This window comes from Leucopleurus acutus (genome assembly GCF_964270905.1).
Source record: "Leucopleurus acutus genome assembly, chromosome: 10".
Taxonomy (NCBI): Eukaryota; Metazoa; Chordata; class Mammalia; order Artiodactyla; family Delphinidae; genus Leucopleurus; species Leucopleurus acutus.
In genome coordinates this window covers 6619374-6644150 of record NC_139153.1, presented here as the reverse complement: position 1 = coordinate 6644150, position 24777 = coordinate 6619374, and the positions used below count along the sequence as shown (strand labels likewise).

Here is a 24777-nt window from a genome sequence, read left to right as displayed (position 1 = left end):
TAGCCAAAAGAAAGAAGGACCTAGACACTTCCCTGGAGGGCTGGCAATGGACACTAGCCACAAATGTTCAACCCACATTTCTGTCTGGCCATATTTTGAGGCCCCCAGCCTGGCAGTCACCAAGCCAAGCTGTCAGGACACAAGAGAAGACAAACAAGAAGGTTACAGCTGTCCCTGGGAGAGAAAGGACCAATAACCAGTGGGTCTGGATTTGCAAAGGGACAGTGTGAAGGTGTATTTTCCTCTTTCCACCAAGCACTACAGGCAGAGATTCAGGAGAGCTGCTTTGGTAAGAATTCTCACCCTTCACTGGCTTCTGCCGGTTTTCCCAGGATCCCATCTGCAGGCTCCAGTATCTACCAGAATTTGGCATGGTTTTCCATTAATTTTAATTTTAATTTCCCTTGGCTATTTAAGGGAATAGCATAGCAGTTTACCAGAAAATCCTTCAGAGACCCATCAACCCTGGGAGTGAACCATTTGGGAGTCCTCCTTCAGTGGTAGGTATGTGGGGGCATTCAACTTGATGTGGAAGGATTTGCATAAAACCTTTGAGGAAAATATTTTCCCACTGTCCCAGGTGATTACAAATGAGACATTGACCCACGGGCCAGCATTTTGATGATGGACCCCTAGCAGATTACAGTGGAGGACGCCCAGGTATTATTTTAGGTTTCTGGCCTTGGGGTGATTGCAGCTTGATGGACCTTTGTTTACAATCCTTTCAAAGTGCTCATCTATAGTCACAAGTCCAGTCAGGCCAAGGGCCTCCCATCCTTTTTTCTGCCTTTTATCAAACCACTAACCTCAAGAGATAATCCATTGACAAATAAGGCAGCTAGAGCAGGTTGGGTGACATCATTTATTGTATGGAACCCAGAACGCCATAGGAAGAGATCTTCCAGATGGGCTTTAAAGTCCGCTACAGATTTATCTTCCTTTTGTTTGCATGTTTGACCGATCAGTGCAGGCAGGGAAGACTCTAGAAATAGCTTTTAAAAGATCAGTTGCTATTCTGCAAGCTTTTCCTCGTCCATAAGGAGACCGTGTTGAAGACTGAGGATCTCAAATGTCATCCTTGGGTCGTGCCGTTCTGCTTCCCGCATCCATTTTTGGGCTTCACCAGGTCCTACCAGCATGGGCACAAGCTGATAAAGACCTGGCAGCCTGGGGTCCTAGGCCTCAATAAGGGCTCTAAATTTTTCAGAAAACTTTTGGGGAATCCTCCCTTGGTTTAGAAAATTCTTTAATCCTTAGTTCGGTCCTTGACCAAGAAGTGAAGAGGATCACCTGCACCCACAGGTGGTCTTATTTTATTTTATTTTTCTGTCATTTTAATGTAAGATTGAACAGACTGCTACAGCAACACTTGAGATTCCACAGAGAACTGCATGATTTTGCTATTAGAAGACATTTGTTGAAGTATTTGAACTTTACCTCTTTAAAAAAATGAATATGGTCCGTCAACAACAGATGAATGAATAAAGAAGATGTGGTGTGTGTATGTGTGTGTGTGTGTGTGTATATATATATATAAAATGTCTACAACAGAATAGCCATAAAAAAGAATGAAATTCTCCCATTTGCAACAATGTGGATGGACCTAGAGAGTATTATACTTAGTGAAATAAGTCAGACAGAGAAAGACAAATACTGTATGTTATCACGTATATGTGGAATCTAAAAAATAAAACAAATGAATGAATATAACAAAACAAACTACCAGTGGGGAGAGGGAAGTGGGGAGGGACAAAATAGGGTTAGGAGATTAAGAGGCACAAAATCCTATCTATAAAATAAATAAGCTAGGGAATTGCCTGGCAGTCCAGTGGTTAGGACTCTGTGCTCTCACTGCCGAGGGCCTGGGTTCGGTCCCTGATCAGGGAATTAAGATCCCACAAGCCGTGCTGCGTGGCCATTAATTAATTAATTAATTAAGCTAAAAGGATATATTGTATAGCACTGGGAATATAGCCAATAATTTATAATATAAATATAAATATAAAAATATTGAATCACTCACTATGTTGTGTATCTGAAACTAATATAATATTGTAAATCAATATTGTAAAAATGGAAATATTTCAATTTTTAAAATGAAATGGAGGTTTCAAGTGTTGTTTTCAGCACACAAACATTCACAACAACCTTCTAGATACGTATTTTCTACTTCTCCAAAAAAGGTAATTCTCATTTACTAGAACCTCACCCACCACTGAAGAATTCAAAGCTCCTGAGCTCAGAAGAGATCAGAACGCACAGATGAGTATAATTAGTAGTCCAAAGCTTGGCTTAACTATCTGAAGAACAGTAAACACCCAGTAATAAATACCAAGTATATCAGCATTGTTTCTAGGAGGCAATGACTCATAAACTAAAACCACCTAAGTCTGAAATTTTCTGTACTCAGTGTCTATTGGTATAAAGACTTCATTCTTAATGCTTCTTATGGCATCACAGGTTTTATAAATTAAACAATACATTTTTAGCGTTCCACAGTAATCATCACTTTCAAAAACTGTAATATACATCTGTATGTTACACAAACATATAATTCTCTACATAAGCATTTTGTCATATATCACCTCTTAGCCTCAAATAATACAAAAATCTTTACGGAACAAAACACCACAGAACTTTTGTATATTCCCTTTCCCCAGTTGTTAGCAGGTAGCACTGCTTTAAAAAGAAAGTGATGAAAAATCAGAAATTTTGCAACCAGTGTTTGACTTCAACTTTTTACTTTATCATCTTCTAGTACCACCATATCCTGCCGCTGTTCTGGGTCTGGTCTCTGAGCTTGAATATGCCAAAGAGCGACCTGTGCCTCCAAGAAGTGGTAAGCAGGGCTCTTCCACGTGCTGGAGTATGAGGGAGGGTGAGACGGGTGGTACCATGAGTCTGAGAAGGGTGTTGCTGCTCTATTGCTGCCAAATATTCTAATATTCCTCCAGTTCTCAAGCCAGTCCAGAACCCTGGTCCTGAATGTTCATTTCCTTGCTGTCCATGCAAGCACTGCCAAAACCAGAGGTTGCACCATGTTGACCTGTGAACTCAGCCTTAAAGCCCACAGGAGGGGCTCCTGCTGAGTTGGTGAATCTCTGATAATGATGGGAATGTGGAGTATACTCAGAATATGGTGGAGGAGAATCTTGACCATCACTAAGGAGCAATATATAAACTCCAAAGTCAATAGCAAGTAGCACCACGATGGTAATCAGTCCACTGATGCCACATGAGTCTGGGGAGTACAACTTCTTATAATAATCAGAGAAAGAGTTAAAGCCATGGTTTTCCCTAGACTCTCTCGACTTCTTCAGGCCAGGTTCCATGTGATCTAAGTTATACTCCAAGGTATAGGAGCCTCTTAGTATGTACCTTCAGAGGATTCATAGCTTTTACAGCCTGGCAGTTTTTCCAAAGTTGTACTTGATATCTAAATCAGTCTTACATTCCCACTGTACACCATAACCATCCCACCCTTTGTTGTGACATGGTATGAATTTGGGGGTATAAGCATCCCATCCAGCTATGCCTCCAATGCATTTCACTGTGGGATTGGAGCCAGCCCATGAGAAGTGGTATAGCGGTCCTAGTGGAGGGTAAGAGCTTTTGCATCCCACAACAGTATTCTGTCCAAGTCGTTCCAGCCCTGGGCAGGGCCCACGGTCAGCAGAAGTGAAAGGAAGCTGAGGAGAGGGCAGCGTCTGGCTACTTCCAGCCCGCCAGCCTTGGCCAGGGTGCTTGGTGAAGATGGCAGATAAAGAGGGGTGGAGGGGAGTGGCATGAGTTATGTCATAGTCTTTTATTTTATGTGCATCTTACATCTTTAATTTTTCATTAGCTTTTGGCAATGACTCTTCTAATGAAACTATTTTGTAGTTTTGAAGCCCTCTGGAGGCTTCTGCATGACAACTAAATTAGGTAACCTATTCTGCTTGTTTGATTTGGGAGCCCGTGTTTTAAAGTGCATTTCTTAATTGATCTTGTCTTGGAACATTCCTCATAAAGGCCATTATAATTCTAGGTTGTCTTGGTAAGATTCTGCCATTTTTGTGGGTATCCACAGCTCCTGGGACCACAGTTCTTAGACATAAACAAGTGGGTGTGCCAGAAGGTGTGCTCGGTTCTTGGGAATTTCAGGATCCCATTTCTTCAGCTAAGCTTTGGGTCTCCTGGAGCCAAATAAATACCTAAGAAGCACGTGCCCCTGGGTCGGGGATTGTGTGGTGTTTTACAGTGTACCTCGCTGCGTGGAAATTTTCTTGAGGATGTTGAATGACCTAGTGTTACTCTGACCCATTCTGTGATCAACGTATTCTAACACAGGAGTCCTGGAGTTAGGTGGTGAGTGCTCTAACAGCTTTGAAGTACTCAGTCCATGTCCACCAGTGTTGCAGCTTTTGGCTTCTGAGATTCCCATTAGAAATAGCCTTTCCCTCCTGTGCATGTTAACACACCAGCAGTAACCAAAGAGCTGTTACTGTGGACTGGCCAGGAGAAGGCCTTGTGCGCACCACCAGCAATTCCAGTGCAGAACCAGGGAAAGGGCTGAACCAGCACATCCCCAACAAATGGGGACTGTGGACTGGGATTCCAGTCAAATGGGGCACTGCGGACTAAACCAGCAGCATTTCCCAAAGTGGAACCAGGGACTGGGCCAAGAGCTTGGGACTTGGATTCTAGTAGAACTGTCTGCTAGCTCAAGCTGACCTGCCCTGGGCTAGAAAGCCAATTACATCAGTGGCTCAATGCAAAGAGAACATAGCTCTGAACCAAGGAGAACCCTTGGAAATGGCAAGAAAGGCAGAGAACTAAAAGCACTTGTGGGCACCGCTGCCTGTGTTTCCTGTTGCCCCAAAGTTGTTGGGAGTTTCCTCCAGATCCCATTGCTGCTACAAAATTAAAAAACAAAATTCACCTGAGTAAACTTTAAAGATCTTATTGCCTTTATTCAGTGATTCAGGAACCAGGTGGTGTCGCATCCAGCAGACGGAAAGGGGCTCCGAGGAGCTGTACAAAATGAAAGGCTTTTATGAAGGGAGCAGGACGAGGAAGTTATACTAGCACAAAGCAGTTGGATATGCAAGGTGACCTTCCTTTAGTGGGGGCACAGGCTTCTATCAGGCAGGTTCAGTAGTGCTGACCAGGTCATTCCTGACTGGTTTAAGATTCTATTCCTGGGAGAGTCTGAAATTATAATTAAATTAGGTAGTAAGTCTCAGTTTGGTGACATGGAGCTTAGTATAAGTGACTCCATTTTGGGCCTGTTATCTCTTTTTTAACACAAATTACCATAAACTCAGTGGCTGAAAACAACACAAATGGATTATCTGACAGTCCTAGAGGTTGCGAGTCTGACGCCATTCTCCCTGGACTAAAATCAGTGTGTGGGCAGGGCTGCGTTTTTTCCTGGAGGATATAGGGGGAATTCATCCCTTTACCTTTTCCAGCTTCTAGAGGCTGCCCACATTCCTTGGTTCAAGGCCCCTTTCCTCTATCTTCAAGGTCAGCAATGTTGCATCTCTCTGACCTAATTCTTACGTTCTTTTAAGACCTCATGTGATTAGGTTAGACCCACCCAGATAATCTAGAAGAATCTCTGCATCTCAAAATCCTCAATTAAATCACATCTACAAAAGCCCTTTTGCCACATAACATAACTTACTCTCAGGTACAGGGTTTAGGATGTGGACATTGTGTGGGACCATTGCTCTTCCTACCACAGTGCTTCATTGTTACTTTAAAAGAACTGCCCAGGGCTTCCCTGGTGGCGCAGTGGTTGGGAGTCCGCCTGCCGATGCAGAGGACACGGGTTCGTGCCCCGGTCTGGGAAGATCCCACGTGCCACAGAGTGGCTAGGCCCGTGAGCCATGGCCGCTGAGCCTGCGCGTCCGGAGCCTGTGCTCTGCAACGGGAGAGGCCACAACAGTGAGAGGCCCGCGTACCGCAAAAACACAAACAAAAAAAACAACAAAAAAACTGCCCAGACTTCTCCTTCAGGGTCTCTACCTCCACTAACAAGTGATAGGATATAGTTTAATGCACCCATCTGACAGATGAGAAAACTGAAGCCCTGGGAGAAAGGGGCATTTATTAAGTGCCTACTGCATGCCAGGCCCTGTGCTAAGAGCTTCACATGGCTTGTCTCCCTTAATTCTCCAAACAACCAGAGAGGGATGTACAATACTATTGTATATACAATATGGCTGAAGGACTCTGCAGCTGCAAGGGACAGAAAACCCAGCAGAAACTGGCTTTAGCAAAAAACAGTGATTTAAAACCCTGAGGCTGATCTTCAGGCCCAGCTGGATCCAGGCGTTCAATGGATGTTATCAAGAACCTTTGTCTCGGGACTTCCCTGATGGCACGGTGGTTAAGAATCCACCTGCCAATGCAAGGGACATGGGTTCGAGCCCTGGTCTGGGAAGATCTCATATGCTGCAGAGCAGCTGAGTCCGTGCACCACAACTACTGAGCCTGTGCTCTAGAGCCCGTGAGCCACAACTACTGAGCCCGTGTGCCACAACTACGGAAGCCTGCGTGCCTAAAGCCTGTGCTCCGCAACAAGGGAAGCACCACAATGAGAAGCCCGTGCACCGCAATGAAGAGTAGCCCCCGCTCACCTCAGCAAGAGAAAGCCCGTGTGCAGCAATGAAGACCCAACACAGCCAAAAATAAATAAATAAATTTTTAAAAATGCTTTAAAAAAAAAAAAAGAACCTTTGTCTCTTCAGCTCCTGGCTCTGTGTCGGCTTCTTTCCCAATCATGTTCTCCTTTTGTGAAGGCAAAATGACCATGAGCAGCTCCGAGCAGAAACCCTAATCTCTCTGAAATCCCTGGGGAAAGAGACCTTCCGTTTTTCATCTTCCAGCAGAAGCCCTGGAGTGTCACTGAGCCCCCAGAGGTCTAGCATCCATATCTGAACTATCAAGGAGGGTGTGACGGTAGAATGTGCTCATAGGCTAGGGCTGAAATACATGCCCAACTTGAAGCCTGGAGGTTAAGGCCAATCTTTCCCAAACACAGGGCCTGGGTGTGCAGGGGTTTCTCCCCAGGGAAAGCAGGTGCTATTATAGAAGTGACGATGCACATGTGTAAAGGAGTTAAAAAGCCAGTGTTGGGGAAAAAGGCTCATTGTCATTATCATACCCATTTTATAGGAGTAGAAACTGAGGCACAAAGTGGTTCAATAAAATGCCCTACATCACGTAGCTGGTAAGTGGCCATGCCAGAACTTGAACCCAGATCCCCTCCCCCTGCATGTGATAGTCCCAGAACTCAGGGCAGGGCCCCTCCATGCTTGGGTCTCTCTCCCACTTTCTCTGAACCCCCAGACTGTGTCAAAAGACACATTTTAGTTGTTAGCTACCCCAAGGTCAGGCTGGGATATTGCTGTCTGTGCCCTGACATTTTAGACCTAGAAGTCCCTCCTCACCTGCAGAGGCACCTCTAATACAGGGAGGAAACAGGTGCTCAGGCATCCGACCACTGGCCCCTTTCAAGTCCTCCTCTGTGATGGCAAATTCCACTAGGGCTCCATACCATCTTACCAGGATTCCAAACAAAAGACACAGCTTACGGGCAAAGGCACCACCTTGGCCAAACCATCTTTACAAGGAAAGTGCGGATGAGGGAACAAAGACGATGCTCGTAAAAGAGATAGTCTCCTGGGAGATGCAAGAAACAGCTGAGAGGAAAGAATTGAGGCTTTGTGGGGCAGTTCCTGGAACTGGGGCCAGAAACCGACAGGATGAGGGCCTCTTCCCAGAGGGTAAAGAAGTTCATTAGGCTAAACAAGCCAGACCCCCTAGTGCAGGTGGTTACCGTAGGAAAGCTGCTTCCCCAGGGGTGACAGGACCAAATACATGACATCATTCCAGAGGAGACAAGGGGCAAAGAGTCAGTGCTTATCAGGGGCTTACTATGTGCTGAGCACCTCACGTGATGGGGCTCTTCATCTTCCTAATCACCGTTCTGAGCAAGCGCATTAATTTACACATTTTTACAGAGGGAGAATCTGAGGCTCAGAGAGGTAAAGCAACTTGATCAAGAGCACACAGCCATCAGATGGCAGAGCTGGATTGAAACCCAGGTGTGTCTGACTCTAAAGTCACTGCTCTTTCCTCCCATGGCGTACACTATTAGAGGAAGTGTGGGCATCCCAGGAACATTTCCCACTCACTGTTTCTGGAAAGCCCCAGCAAAAGCAGAGTCTTGGGTTGGATGGACCAGGTGGTGGTACCTAGTGGTCAATTCTCAATTTCTTAGAAGCACAAAATAGAGAAATGTTAAGGGGAGGAGTTGATACAGATGACCAGAGGCTCAGGTAGGTGTGCATGAAGATCTTCTAGGTACATGGAAGGAAGGCGAAATTATGTGGCAAGGCAGTAAGGCCAGATGGTAGGCAGCCACTGCCCCAGGTCCCTAAAGGGTCCCCCATACTGCTCCAGCTACCTTCCTTGGGAACCCCAAACTTTCCTGTGATCCAGGAATAAAAGGGGGTCTTCAGGACACAGCTGCTCTGCCAACTTCTGGCTGTTGTGTTTCTTTTTTTTTTTTTTTAATTTATTGTATTGAAGTATAGTTGATTTAAAATGTTGTGTTAATTTCTGCTGTACAGCAAAGTAATTCATATATATAATATATATATATATATATATATATACACACACATACATACACACGTTCTTTTTCATATTCTTTTCCATTATGGTTTATCAGAGGATATTGAATATAGTTCCCTGTGCTATACAGTACGACCTTGTTGTTTATCCATTCTATATACAATAGTTCGCATCTGCTAAGTGTTTCTTTATATTGCTCGTTCTTAGATACATAGGTATTGGGGTCTCACTCTGCCCTGATCCCTAAAAAATGTTGAATCTGCAGTAGGCAGAGCGTACACATTTATGGTACTAGGTACGCTTTCTCACGCAGCTAAGAAATAGTTACTGTTTCTTCACTGCCTATTGTGTGAACTCACAAAAGCCCTGGGCAACGGGTATTTTACCCCTAGAGTAGTTGCTGTTGCGGTCCCAGCACCAGTAGGTCTCCGTCGCCAGGCCAGCATGTCCACTCTCCAGCACGTTGACTACCAAGAGCTCACAGCCACCCCCCTTCTCCAGAGAATTGCTGTCTGTTGACAGGAACCTCACCAGGTGGTTACGTCCTTTCAAGAGCACCGCACAGTCAATGCTGACATGGGGATGCATCTGGAGTGGGTAACAACTCTGTGACATGAACAATCCCACAGCCCACAGTGGATCAGGCTAAGGCTGGACCTTACCTGTGGCCACTTCCCCACTTGGCTCCCCGCTTCCCTATCCTGTTTCCCTCACCCCGTAAAGCTTTTTCCTAAGTGCTCTTCCTCAGTAAATCACCCAATGTCCTAAGATACCCCCACCCTATTTTACAGAACAGGAAACTGAGGCTTAAATAGGATGCCCCCCCCCCACCGCCCCAGCTTAGTCTGTCCCCAAAGTTCAAGCCCTTTCTGTTCCTTCATCCTGCCTGGACAGAATGGACAGCAGACAGATCAGGAGAGGAAACCCCAAGTCCTGGCAGGGATGGGCAGCTTCTCCTCCCCCAGCTTCAGCCCAGGCTTCCTCGGGCAGAGCGCGGTTCCTGTTTCCCTCCCCCGCACTGAGTCATCACCCATGCAGAGCGGTGAGAAATCATGGAGCAGGACTGGGCGGGCAGCAGGCACTTGAAATGAGATTTCTCAGAAGCCTCCATCCAGCTCTGCTCAGGAAAGCGGGGGCTGTGCAGGATGTTCCTCCCCACGCTTGGTTGCTTCAGGATTGGAGGCAGGGAGACCCAGAGGCTGCTGTGCCTCCACCTGAGTCTCTTCTCAGAGACAAACTCTCCAAGGTGTTTCAGGAAGCTCGGTTGACTCAGCCACCAAAGCTGCACAGCAGGGTAATGGGAGACAGTGTCCCCAGAACATGCAGCAAAGGCTGAGCCACACACCCCTGCATGTCCCCAGGGCCCAGAACATCAGAGGCAAACTCTTGAGCCCTGAATCCCTGCTGCTTCCCATTTGGCTCCAGACACCCTCCCTCCAGTCACAACTTCTGGCTCTCAGCTTTTTCATTTCTTTTAATTGAAGTCAAATTTACATACACTGAAATGTACCAGTCTTGGGTGTGCCAATAAGTGAATTTGGATAAATGTGTACCTGTGTAATGAACACACTTCTCAGCATATAGAACATTTCCATCACCCCAGAAGGTTTTTCGTGTTCCTTTCTGATTAACCCCTGTAGGCAATCACTGTTCTGATTTCTATCACCATGAATTCGATGTACCTGTTCTTGAACATCTTATGAATGGAACCACACAGTATGTACTTTTGGGGGTCTGGCATCTTTCACTCAACGTCTTATCTGTGAAATTCGTCCATGCTGGGCAGGCAGCAGTCGTGACTCCTGTCTTTTACTGAGTGGTATTTCATTGTATGAATACGCCGCAATTATTCCTCCATTGTCCTGTTGAGGGACGTTTGGGTTGTTTCTCCTTCTTGGCTATTATGAATAAGACTGCTATGAACATTCTTGAATAACGCTGTGGACATATGTTTCCATTTCCCGTGGATTAATAACTGGGAGAAGAATCGGTGGGTCATGGAAGTGGCATTGCTAACTTTATAGGAAACTAACACACTGTTCTCTAAAGTGGACATATCATTCTACACTCCCACCAGCAATATTTGACATTCTGAGCTGCTTTATAGCGTCACAAACATTTGGCTTTTCAGTGCTTTTAATTTTAGAAATGGCGTTTCCCTGTTGACTTTTGAAGTCAAGCACTTCTGCACATGCTCATTGGCCATTGGTATGTATTATTCTGTGAAGCATCTATTCAAGTCTTTTGCCTATTTTTATTTATTTATTTTTAAAATAAATAAATTTATTTATTTATTTTTGGCTGTGTTGGGTCGTTGGGTCTTCGTTGCTGCACGCGGGCTTTCTCTGGTTGCGGCGAGTGGGGGCTACTCTTCGATGCAGTGCGCAGGCTTCTCATTGTGGTGGCTTCTCTTGTTGCAGAACATGGGCTCTAGGTACGCGGGCTTCAGTAGTTGTGGCACGTGGGCTCAGTAGTTGTGGCTTATGGACTTAGTTGCTCCACGGCATGTGGGATCTTTCTGGACCAGGACTTGAATCTGTGTCCCCTGCATTGACAGGCGGATTATTAACCACTGCACCACCAGGGAATTCCCTTGCCTACTTTTTAAAAATGTTTTTATTTTTATTAACTATTTTTCCATTTATAAATAGGAGAGAAATATTCTGCAAATCACCCTTTCTTAGAGAGGAATGATTAGAAATCAACTCATTTGTGCTGTTGAGACACGCGTAGGTAGTTCCAAAGTGTTCCTCTTATTCTGTAGCTAAGGTCTCTTGCTAGGGGATTTCCAGCTATTGGGAGATGGAACCTCTCAGGAGATTCTCTTGCAGTGAGGATGGAGGTTATGATGCATCCTTGGTTGGTACTATTACATCTTAAATCTCTGTAGAGAATACTGGATTCCACATTGTCCATGCACTTCTTTCTAGTTCATTGATTAAATATATTAATATTAGGTTAATCAAATTTATAAAAATTGAATCAGTCATATTCTGTTGAGATAACTTAATTAAGCTCTCGGTTTCCTATCAAGCATCCATTTTCCCCTTCTTTCCTAATTGTTACTACGTTCGATTTCCACTCCTTCCCCACCCAGCCAACTGCTGGACCCCAAGATCCAGACTGGACCTCAGTGGTCTGAAAGTAATCCTATTCCTGTTTGCATTGACTGCCTTAGGATGAGCACATGAGCCAATTCTGACTGTGAGCTGTGAGGGCATGTCTGTTGGGGGCTTTGGGGGAAGTTTCCCCTTTCTTAAGAGAAAACTTGTAAGAAGATGAGCTCTCTTTTTTGCCTTGGATGGTGCTTTGTGAGGTGATGCCCGGAGTAACTTGAGATATCTTACTACCAGCCTGAAGAAAATCTGACACTGAGGGCTACGAGCAGAGAGATTTAACAAGTCAGGATTCATGATACCAACATTCAGTTACTGGATCAATGAATCCTGAAGGCTCCTTCTGCCTCTGGACTCCAAGTTTCACGAGCCAGTAAACTTGCTGATTAAATTAGTGGAGGTTGTATTTCTGTTATCCGCAGCTAAAAGGTCCTAATACAAGTGCTGGGTATACATGCTGTTCTTTTAATTGTTTTTATTAAACTATATAACATTTAAAGTACACAATCAATGTTTTCAGTATATTCACAAGGTTGTGCAACTATCCCCAATATTTAATTCCAGAACATTTTCATCATCCAAAAGGAAACCTGTACCCACTAGCAGTCATTCCAAACTCGCCTCTCCCACAGCTCCTGGCAACTGTTAATCTACTTTCGGAATCTGAATTTGCGTATTCTGGCATATATATGTATGTATGTGTGTATATATATATATATATATATATATAAAATCATACAGTAAGTGACATTTTCTATCTGGCTTCTTTTACTTGGCATAATCTTTTCAAGGTTCATCCATGTTGAGCATGTGTAAGTACTTCATTCCTTTTTATGACTGAATAATATTCTTTTGTATGGATATACCACATTTTGTTTATCAGTTCATCAGTTGCTGAACATTTGGGTGGTTTCTACTCTTTGGCTTTTTTGAATAATGCTGTTATGAACATTTGTGTAAAGGTTTTCTTGTGAACATACGTTTTCAGGTCTTGGGCATATACCTAGGAGTGAAATCTTTGGGTTTTGTGGTAATTCTGTGTTTAACTTTTGGAGGAATTGCCACTCTGTTTTCTATAGCAGCTGCCCCACTTCCATTCCAACTAGAAATGTATAAGAGTTCCAGGTTCCCCACATCCTTGTCAACACTTGCTGTTGCTGGTTTTTCCTCTTTTATTATAGTCGTCATAATTGATGTGGAATGGTATCTCATTGTGGTTTTGATTTGCATTTCCCAAATGTTGAACATCGTTTCATGTGCTTATTGGTCGTTTTTATATTTTCTTTGGAGAAATGTCTGTTCAGTCCTTTGTCCATTTTTAAACTGGATTATTTGTCTTTTACTGTTGAGTTCTAAGAGTTTTTATGTATTTTGAACATTAGACCCTTTATTAGATATACGATTTGCAAATACTTTGTCCCTTTCTGTGCATTGTCTTTTCACTTCCTTGATGGTGTTCTTTGAAGCACAAAAGGGTTTAATTTTGATAAAGTCCAATTTATTTTTTTCTTTTTTTGCTTGTGCTTTTTGTGTCATATCTAAGAAACTGTTGTCTAATCCAGGGTCACTAAAATTAACACCTATGTTCTCTCTAAGAGTTTTCCAGTTTTAGCTCTTACATGTGTGTCTATGATTCATTTTGCATGTGGATATCCAGTTCTCCTAGTACCTTTCGTTGAAAAGACTTTTCTTTTCCTGTTGAATTGTCTTGGCACCCTGTCAGAAATCAATTGGTCATAAAGACAGAGGTTTATTTTTGGACTGTCAATTCTATTCCAAATGTATGTCTACCCTTATGCCAGCACCACAGTCTTGATTACTTGATAGGTTTGAATTAAGTTTTGAAGTTAGGAAGTTTGATTCTTCCCAACTTTGTTATTCTTTTTCAAGATTGTTTGGACTATTCTGGGTCTCTCGCATTTCCATATGAATTTTAGGATCAGCTTGTTATTTTCTGCAAAAAAAAAAAAAAAAGGCAACTATAATTTTGATAGGGAATGCAATGAATCTATAGATAAATTTGGGCAGTATTGCCATCATAAGAGTATTAAGTATCCAGTCCATGAACACAAATGTCTTTCCATTTATTTACGTCTTTGGTCACTTTCAAAGGTGCTTTGTAATTTTCAATGTAAAAGAAGTCTTTCACCTCTTCTGTTAAATTTATTTCTAAGTATTTTAATCTTTTGGTTGTAAATGGAATTGTTTTCTTAATTTCACTTCTGGCCCATTCATTGCTGGTCCACAGAAATACAGCTGATTTTCAGATACAGATCTTGTGTCCTGCAACCTTCCTGAATTTAATTATTAGCTCTAATAATTCCTTCCTTCTTTCCTTCCTTCCTCTTTCCTTCTGCTTGCTTTTGGTTCAGTTGGCTCTTCTTTTTCTAGTTTCTTAAGGTGTAAAGTTAGGTTATTGATTTGAGATCTTTCTCCTTTTTTGTAGGTATTTACAGCTATGATGATTTCTAATTTTATTCCACTGTGGCCAGAGGACATGTTTTATATGATTTTCAATCTTTTAAAAGTGTATAAAGACTTGTTTTAAGGCCTACTATGGTCCAACTTTGTGCTGTTTTTTGAGATTCAAAGAAAAAAATATGTTGAAAATAAAAAGATGGGAAAGGCTCTATCACGCAAACCTTAATCAAAACAGCTTGAGTGGCTATACTAATATGAGAAAAAAATAGACTTTAAGAAGAAACCTGTTAGTAGAGACAAAGGACATTTTATAATAATAAAAGGGTCAATGCATCAAGAAGATGTAACGATTATAAACATATATGTACCTAACAAGAGAGTCCTAAAATACATGAAGCAAAAACTGACGGAATTGAAGCGAGAAACAGAAAACTCAGTAATGTCAGAGACTTCAATACCACGCTTTGAATAACTTGTATTTACCTAATAACAAATGTTGTGGAGCATCTTTTCACGTGCTGATTTACCGTCGTCTGGGAGCTTTGAGCTGGCTCTTGCCTCTCCTTGGGGAACTCTTCCTAGGTATCTTCATAGCTCACTCCATCACTTCCTCAGGGCTTCATTTAGATGGATCTTCTCTGTAAGGCCTCCTCTAGAAACAGTCTAAATTTCAGCACCCTTTCCAAATCATTCCTGTTTCCTTCCTTTTTTTTCTTAAATCCCTATCACCTCTCACAAATATACGATGCCCTGGCATTGCATTATTCCTCTTGAATTTCTATTATCTCACTAGCCAGCTCTGAAAACAATCCCAGTACAGTGTGTTATTATTACCATCGTCATCACCACCCGCTGTTCAGACCTGGATTATAACCTGGGCATGTGGTGCTGTCATTATCCCCGTGTCTGTCTCCTTCATGAGACTGGGTGCTCTTCAAGGGCTGGGTGTGCCCAGGGCTGTCCGAGCTAAGTGCCCCCCAGTGCCCAGGACAGGGTGTGACACAGCCAAGGACCCTCTGAGTGTTTGCTTCGTGAAGCCAGGAGGCCCTGTTCTGACACCAGGTAGGGACCATGAATCAGCCAGACCAAAATGAAATTGGGAGGTGAAACCTTTCTGTGAACTTCTGGACTTGACGTGGCTGCGCTCAGGGCAGAGAGAGGAAGGCTCTGATGGTTCCCCAGGCTCACTGCTCAGGCCCCGAACAGAGAGGTCAGGACTGCCGGGAAGTGCAGGAGAAAGACACAGGGTCTGGGACCCAAGCAGAGCTGGGTTTGAGTCCAGCACTGACACCATTTATGTGGCTTTCGACAAGTCCCTTCATCTCCATGAGCCTTGTTGCCTCATCTGTAAAGTGAGCACAACAGTACTTACCTCAGAGAGTGGTCGTGTGCATTGGGGCACCTCTAAGGCACCTGACACAAAATAGATGCTGAACACATGACTATAATAAGAGGTAAAGTTTACTGAGCGCTTCCTGCATCCAGGCATTACACACAGCTCTGTACAAGCACAATCTCATTTAACCGTCACAATGTACTCCATCAGGGAGTATCATCCCCATCTTATAGATGAGGAAAATAAGGCTTAGGGAAGCAGCGTGATTTTGCCCCAAGTGACCCCAGCTAATTAGTTACAGAGCAGACTTGAAACACAAACCTGTCGGGCTCAGGATTTGTGCTCTTAGCTGATGCTACATTGTTCACCTGGGCTCTCCTCACTCTCCCCCTTCCCCTTTCTCAGGGTTCCCTTCTCCCCTCCTTCCCCTCAAGGAGCAGGAGACAGCATTACGTGGAGGTCAGGAAACTGGGAACTGAAGATGAGCAAGTCTGTGTCCACATCCCAGCCCTGTCATTTATTGGCTGTGTGGCGTCGAGCAGGTCACTGGCGCATTTTGAGCCTTAGTTTCTGCGCGGTTGCCTAGGGCTGCTGTAACGAATTCCCACAAGCTCGGTGGCTTAAAGCAACATAAATTTGTTATCTCGCAGCATGTAGCTCAGAAGTCCAGGGGGCTCAGCTGGCTATTCTGCTTAGAGTCTCACAGGCTGAAATAGAGGTGTCGGCCAGCCCAGGCCCTTACCTGGAGGCTCTGGGAAAGAACACGCTTCCAAGTAGAGTCAGCTTGTAGGCAGAATCCAGATCCTGTGACTGTAGGACCGAGGCCCCGTTTCCTTGCCAGTGGTCACCTGGGAGCTAGTCTCTGCTCCTGGGGCCACCCACTTTCCTTCTCATGCAGGTCAAGTCTTTCTCATGCTTTGATGAAACCCTCCAGCTTCTCCTGTGGTTCCTTTCCTACTCCAACCAGGGAAAGTCTGCTTTTAATGGTTCATGTCATTAGATTGAGTCCACCAGGATAATCTCCCTGTTTTAGGGTCTGTAAATTTAATTACATCTGCAAAGTCCCTTTGCCATGTAACATAACATATTGTCATATTCATGATGGGATTAGACCGTTGACATCTGTGGATGGGGCTGGGGTGGTGCATTCTGGTCACCAACCGACCCGCAGTTTCCTTTCCTTTGTTCATTCATTCGACAAGTGTTCATTAGCTTTGTAGCAGCCACCATTGGTGCCTTCAATACATGCCCACCGCAGCTTCCTGCTGCCGCCACCTGCATCACCTGGTTGGAGGCTTTCTCCAGCTGTCAGAGTAACTTTGCAGAGCCCATAGAGAAGGACAGAAGTGCTGGGGAATTCATGCCCACCCAGGAGCAATCCTCAACCTATAGCTGACGGGAGCTGGTGGATAAATAGCCCGAGTCCATCTCTCTTGAGATGCTGTCACGGCGCGTGTGTCTTCGCTTGCTCCCAGCAGGCTTCCTCTGCAGTTGTCCACGGCGGTCCCTTCATTAATAAAGCACACTTTCTGGGCTGCCTTCCTTTCCCCGCTCATTCCCTACTCCCGGCCTCAGACCTCCCCCAAACTATACTTCTGCTGGTATCCTTGTCTCAGGAAGTGGTCTCAGGAAGTGCTTCTGGGATAACCAAGACAAGCCCTTGCTATATGACAGGCACTACTCCAGGCACCATTATTATCTCTACTTTGCAGATGGGTTAACTGAGGCAGGGAGCAGATATGTAATTTGCCCTCACAGCTAGCATCTAGCAGAGTCAGGATTTGAACCTGGGCAGTCAGGTACAGGGCCCCTGCTGTTATAAACTAGACCACACCGACTTTCTCCTTAGCCATAAATTGGGAGCCATATTCCCTGACTCATAGTGTCGCTGTGAAGATTAAATGAGATAGTGCTTGTAAAGGCTTAGTTAGCATCCTGAGTCATCATAGTGAGCTGTCAGTAAACGGCAGCTCCAAACCAACAATAACAATAACACGACTGACAGTAATAATAATAATTGCTCAAACCCAACTCTGAGGCCAAAGGGAGCCTGGTCACTGCAGGCAGATCCATTATCTGAGAGGGAATAAAGAGCCTGGCTAAGTGCAGAGGAAGGTGGTGGGTGTTGTTATAGCAACTGATGAGCCTTCTTGTGTCCTCACAGCCAAGTGGGCAGCGAAGCAGGGGAGGAAGAAGCTCGTCAAAGGAAGCCAGCAGGAAGCAAATGGGGGCAGACCAAGGGAAGACCCCCTCTCAGCCCCATCCTGGCCCAGCCGCTGTGACTTCCATTCCTTGGGTTGAGACTGGTGGGGGCCAGGTAGGCTGCTTCCCTGCTGGGGCTGGGGGCACAGAGATACTCAGAGGCCAGGCAAAGTGGGAAAGCACAGGAAGCCATAGCCCTCGGGCCCTCAGACCTGAGTAACCAGACAGTAAGCTTTGTGGACCAAGGAATGCAGTCCCTCACCCAGGGCGGAGCGAGTGCTCAGAACCACTATTCCAAGACCAGAATCTGCCAGCTCCGCATAGGGATGGATGTGACTCTTGTGGACCCCAACACAAGAGTCTGCTAACGGCTAAGGGCGTGAGTTTGGTTTCTTAAGGCGCAAGCAACAGAAACAGACTCAGGCTAACGTAAGGCAGAGGGAATTGGTGAATTCATATCAGAGGCTCAGAACTTCATGAAGGACCTTCCTGGGACCTGGAGGACCTGCCTGGGACCCATGCAGCATCCAAAGCAATGTCAGAGGGCTGGATGCCGGGACCCTGGGAGTGAGACCAGAGCAAGGGCATTCTGGTCAGTACGCCATCCCCGATGAGTAAAAGCCAACCACTTTCATCTCTCTGTCCCTCTGTTAGAGTCTCAGATTCCAAAAGGGTGTGACCAGTGGGCTAGTTGATGGGCCGTGGGTCAACCCCCTTTAGCTAGGAGTCCGTGACTTCACTCCCATTAGCTGTAGCCAAAAAGTAGAGATAAATCCTCGAAAGGAAATTGTCAGGATTGAAGTTGAGCTCCTTCGTGCCTTCCTTTGTAGATTTGACTTGGGAAACATTCAAATATTTTACGCAATTATGAAACAAAATTAAAGTTAAAAAAATCACTAAGTAAAAAATAAAATCTAACAAATAAACCTTTGCAAAAGTTGGTGATATAACCGCATAGAGAAGAATTATTTCTTAAAAACAGAGTAATCTGTACATCCCTGGTGGGATATATCCAAAGAGCCCTAAGGACAAAAATAACTGCAGAAAAGAAAAAAAATGTGCTAAGTATCTACCATGTGTCATGTCTGTGTGAGTTGCTATGAAACACTGATGGATAAGGCAGACATCCCTGCCCTCATGGAATTTGTTGTTTTGTGGCCTCCGCTATCCCTATTCCTTTCCAATATCATCCCAGTTTCCTTAAAATTTTTTTACTCTGGAAAACTTTAAACATACACAAAAGTAGACAGGATAGTATAATAAAATCCATGTATCCATCACCTAGCATCACCCATTATCAAGTTTGTTTCATTTTACCCCCACCTCCATTCTTCTCCCTCATCCTGTATTATTCTGAAGCAAATTCCAGACTTCATATTATTTTCAGTATGCCTTCATAAATATTTCAGTATGTCTCTCTAAAAGACAATGACTCTCTCAAAAAAATAAATAACCACAACATCATTATCACACCTACAACAAATAACTACCCTTTAATAGCATCAAACATTCAGTGTTCAGATATCCAGTTATTTCATAAACACTATAAAGTGTTTTGTGTATTGTTTGGAATTGGTTACACATTGTGATTGGTTGATATGTATGTCTCTGAAGACTGCTAATTTATGGATTGTCTCTCCGTTATTTTTCCCCCTTACAATGCATTTCTTTAAAGAAAAATAAAAAAGCTGGGTTGCTTTTCCTGTAGTTTTCCAGAAGTCCGGAGTATCTGGATTTTGCTGATGGCATCAGCATGGTGTTGTCTCACGTATTCCTTTGTCCTCTGAGTTTCCTGGAAGCTGATAGCTGACTCAGAGCTGTGCTGTCCGGGACGGCTGTCAGCAGCCACCTGTGGCTACCGAAGACTTGAAATGTGGCCCGTCCAGACTGAGACGTGCTGTGTCAAACACACGCCAGATTTCAAAGATTAACCATGAAACAAGCATGCAGACGATTTCACTGATCATTTTTCATATTGATTATATATTGAAATGATAAGATTTTGGATAGGTTGGGTTAAATAAGGCATACTATTAAAATTAAGTCCACCTGTTTCTTTTTACTTTTTCAGTGGGCTTCCTAGAAAATTTTAACTTACATATGTGATAAGTTGATTCGCCTCCATGTGTATTTCACTGGCTAGTGCTGGGCTAGGGACTTGATCAGATTTCCGTTTAATTTTATGGCAATTTCAGGGCCCTGTGGTGTTCTTCCATCACGAGGCACTTAGTGTCTGCTGGCCTCCCTTTTAGTGATGTTTGCAACCACTGGTGCCCAAAGCCTGGATCCACTAATAGGGGTTGCGAAATTATGATTTTCTTGTTCTGTTGTTTCCTCGATGTATTCACTGCCATTCTATGAGGAAAATTCTTAAGTGAATAGTCAGCCCCTCAGAGAGGTCTTCCCCGATGTCCCTGTGTAAGGCGATCCACGGTAGGTTCCTTCACTGCGCTATTGTCTCCTCCGTGGCCTTTTCGCCACTTGCCGTTATCAGTGTATTAGCTCGCTTGCCTGTTGATTGGCGCGGGCTTCCACTACTGTGTAAGCCTGGGACGGGAGGGCTACTCTGGCTTAGTCAGCCATGAAATCCCAGCGTCCCAGCCTGCGAAGGTGCTGGGGAAGAATTGGGGCAAGGGATGGAGGGATTCAGAAGTGCACAAGACCCCAGACTGTAATACAGGAAGCCTGAGCTCTCATCCGGCTCTGCTGTGTGCTGAGGGTCACTCCCACCTCCGGAGGCCGCCATTTCCTCAAGTGGGGTGAGCAGGTGGGCAGTCTGGCCGCCGAAGCATGGCTTCAGCTCTGAGGGGCTCTCCCTCTGCAAGAATAGCCTCCCATCAGCTCATGCTTCTAGAGGCCTCTCTCCCGCTGGGGCTGAGCTGGGGCCAGGTGGCCGATGATTACAGAGACACCCCACAGCTAAGAAATCCAAAAACTAATTAACCTCAGCCCAGCAGACTCAAGGGAAGCCAGTCTGGCCGGCGCACTGATGGCAGGTGGCATTAATACCTAATGGTACATTCTGATTGCTGTCTTTCCCCGAGTCCCTCCTGGTTCCCAAAGCACTTTCAATCAGACAGAGAGCATCCACACAGAGCTTCTGAGCCCCAGCCCCTGGGGGGAAGAGGCCATGAGACAGAAAGCCACTCTACCAGGAGCTAACAAGTAAGTCGGCCAGACGAGGTTTACCGTTCAGAGAGGAGGGAAGCGCGGAGCCGGCTGGAGACTGCTGCACCCGCCTCCCAAAGCTGTCGGAGAAATTCGGGGGTGTGACTTTCTTGGCACTCTGCTGGGTGTATCTAAATGCTCCCAACAAGCGTTGGTCCCTCACAGCTCTGTAGGGTCATGTCGGTGAATAGGATTACCTCCACCAGGCCTTTTGGGAAACTGAGGCTCAGGATCAAGATGACGCGGGGAGGCTATAGAGCTGGAAAGCCAACCCATGCTGCTTTATTCATGCACTCAGAAATGTTTAGCAGTCCTGCTGTGCGCTGCACGGTATGCCAGGCATGGAGGGCGCACGCGTGTCTCAGGGCAGGTTCCCGGGAAGGGGAGCCCGAGTCAGGATGCTTATGCCCGTGGGCTGGGTACTAAGTGAGGACGCCTGGCCCTGTAGGGCGGCACCACCAAGTCGGTCTCACCTTGCGGCAAGCGCGCAGGATTTTGTACCTGTGTCCGTCACTGGCCATGGGCTATCCCAGGTGTGGAAGGCAAGGGGGCTCCTCCTTGGCCAAGGGCAACTCTCAGGAGAACTGAGAAGGGCAGTAAGAGCACACATTACAGCAGGTATACAGTAGGTAAGGAAAACAGTCCGGGCCTTACAGTCGTGGGGTAAATATCAAGGGAAACCCTCCCAAAACTCACTAAGACCTCCTGACACCACCCTATAAGGATACCTACACTCCTCATGGGAAGTACAAAAGGATGAACTGTCATTAGAGACAATGTTATGGGAACTACTATGTGCTAAGCACTGTTCTAAGCACTTGACATACAGTAGTGGAAAAAAGAAAAAGGCAGAGCTTGTATTCCAGTGGGTAGCAGGGCCACCCAGTTGTGCATCTCTAGGAGGTGACGTTGACCTATCACACTGTCGTCTGTGTAAATGGTGACCTCAGGAACCGTGCAGTGCACAGCCTGTGCAACAGGACACAGCTGACCCAGTTGGGGGAGACAGACAATAAACATAGGTGAGTAGAGTATGTACCACGTTAGGTGGTGAGAAATGCCGAGGAACACAAGGCAGAGAATACAGGGAGGGTGTGGTCCTGGAGGCTGGCATAGCCAGGGACAGGCTCACTGAGAAAATGACTACATCAGTCAGCATCCCGGCAGGGAACAGCTGGCACGACAAGGGGGTCACAGGAGGAGAGTTAGCAGAGGGACTACTTACAATAATATGGGCAGGATGGAGGAAAACCACGGGGATAGTGGCATGGGGCTACCGTCCCACTGAGGGTGGGAGAAGAGGAGACAGGACAGAGGACAAAGAGGAGGAAGGCTGTGTGCACACGGCCTGCAACAGTCATCTGGGAAGGGAGCCTGGGGAATAAATACCCGACCTCACTCTATTCTCCCCTCATCAACCTTCTCACGGTCCCCCCCACGGGCCAAACCCAATGGGAGCCAGAGGACAAAGGAGTCTGTGGGGTTTGTCCCTATAGTCAGTACTTGGGGGGGCAGAGCAGGGTAGAAATAGGTGTTGAGTAGATCCAGGTGTGCAAATAGGAGATACTCGCACAGTGACATTTGAGCAGAGACCTGAAGGAAGCAAGGTCAGATGGATATCTGGAGAAGAGTATTCCAGGCAGAGGACAGAGCGTGGGCAAAGACCCTGTGGTGGGAGAGTGGTTGGCATGTCTACACGGCAGCAAAGAGAAAGAGAGGAGTGCATGAAATCCCAAGATGGCAGGGGTGCTGGGGAGAGACTGATTGTCTAGGCTCTTGAATGTGATGAGCAGCCCTGGAGGGTGCAGAGCAGAGGAGAGCGTGCTCTGGCTTAGGTTTTGACAGCATCCCTCTGGCTCAGTGCATAGACCAGGCGGAGTGGAGCAGAGGTGGAGGCAGGGAGAGAGCAGGGAGGAGGCTGGGCAGCAGCCCAGGTTGGAGACATGGTTGCTGGGACGGGGATGATGGGAGCAGACGTGGTGACACAGGATTGGATTCTGATTCTATTTTGCAGGTGGTGGAATGGAGTTTTCTGATGGACTGGCTGTGAGAGGTGGGAGAAAAAGAACTTGTTACTCTTGTCTATTATCCTTCAGCAACTTACTTACAGCCCATGGGCACCCTTTCTAGGAGGTCACTTGGCGAAGGAGAACCTAGGATATCTTCAAATTCTCTGTGAAACCTCTGGGGATTACTGTTGGCTGTGGGGAGGGGATGGAGCACAATGATAGTGTTATGGTTCTGCTTAAAAGTGATGAGCCTCTTAGAGTTGCAGTCTGAAATGCTTGGTTACAATGAAACGATAAGAAGGCTGAGATTTACTGCGTAGTAACATGGGAGTGGGTGAGGCTAGAGAGGAAACAAAATCCGCCATAAATTGAGAGTTGCTGGAGTTGGGCGATGGTACATGGGTGTTCGTTACACTCCACTCTTTTCTCTGGTGTAGCTTTAGTTTTTCCAAAATAAAAGATTTTAAAGGACTTTTTTTTTTTTTTTGCGGTACACAGGCCTCTCACTGTTGCGGCCTCTCCCGAATCCACGCGTGGGATACATTTGCAAAAAACTGATTCTACACACACACACACACACACACACACACACACACACACACGAGTACATGTAAAAGTGGTGACCTCTGAATAAGGTCAGTGGGTTGTGTCAATGTTGATATCCTAGTCATGATATTATGCTAAAGTTATGAAAGATGTCACCGCTGGGGGGAAATGGGTGAAGAGTATGCGGGACCTCCCCACAGTACTTCTGACAATTGCATGTGAATCAACAATTATCTCAAAATTAAAAAAAATTCAAATCCCTGTAAAAGATTAGAGGAGAAAATAAGTGTTGGTAAGGATGTGGAGAAATCGGAACCCTTGTGCATTGTTGGTGGGAATGTGAAATGGTGAAGACACTGTTAAAAACAGTAAGACGGGCTTCCCTGGTGGCGCAGTGGTTGAGAGTCCACCTGCCGATGCAGGGGACACGGGTTCGTGCCCCGGTCCGGGAAGATCCCACATGCCGTGCAGCGGCTGGGCCCGTGAGCCATGGCCACTGAGCCTGCGCGTCCGGAGCCTGTGCTCCTCAACGGGAGAAGCCGCAACAGTGAGAGGCCCATGTACCGCAAAAAAAAAAAAAAAAAAAAAAAAAGGTATTCGTACACCCATGCTCATAGCAGCATTATTCACAATAACCAAAGTGTGGAAATGATCGAAATGTCCACAGACAGGTGAATGGATAAATAAAATGTGGTAAATATGCTAAGTGAACTAAGCCAGGCACAGTAGGACAAATATCATATGATTCCACTTATGTGAGGTCCCTAGAGTGGTTAAATTCACAGGGACAGAGAGCAGAGTGGTGGGTGCTGGGGGCTGGGGGAGGTATAATGGGGACGCAGTCTCTAAAAAGCTAAAAGTGGGTAATAATCCCATATTCCCTGTCCAGAATAACATCACCCAGGCAGAGGGAAAGCCATGGACAGGCTCTCAGTGCCTGCATTTCCTTTTTGGTGCCATCAGAAGAATCCCAGGCAGGGCTTTTTCAGACAACAGTGATATCCCCAATATGGGAGTCCCTGAGACAGTGAGAAATTAGCCATCAAATGGTCAGTGAACACCTGTGGTGACAGCCATCTAGGAGCGATCGACAGGTTCTGATAACATAATGGGACCTGAGCTACTGGTTAGCGCCCACACACCCTTCAGATTCGAGCTCCAACATCCCTTTCTCAAGGAAATCTTCCCTGATTTCCTGGACTAGCTCATGTTTCTCTATTTCAGAATTACCATATATCCCAGTTTGCCCAGGATAGTCCCAGTTTATGCCATTTGTCCAGGCATCGTTATTAGTAGCACTCACTTTCATCTCAAAGGGGTCCAGGTTTCAGAGGTAAACCATATGTTCATC

General features: G+C 45.5%; 1 pseudogene across 1 annotated transcript in view; it reads right to left on the bottom strand.

The window, feature by feature from the left end:
• Positions 1 to 2731: 2731 nt before the first annotated feature.
• LOC309967009 (store-operated calcium entry-associated regulatory factor-like) overlaps positions 2732 to 24777 on the bottom strand; it is a 48875-nt pseudogene continuing 26829 nt past the window's right edge. Inside the window, exons 3-4 of the transcript in view lie at positions 9047 to 9234; positions 2732 to 3743 (exon numbers count right to left, since the gene is read on the bottom strand). The product of the transcript in view is annotated as a store-operated calcium entry-associated regulatory factor-like (transcript). The remainder of the gene's footprint in view (positions 3744 to 9046; positions 9235 to 24777) is intronic.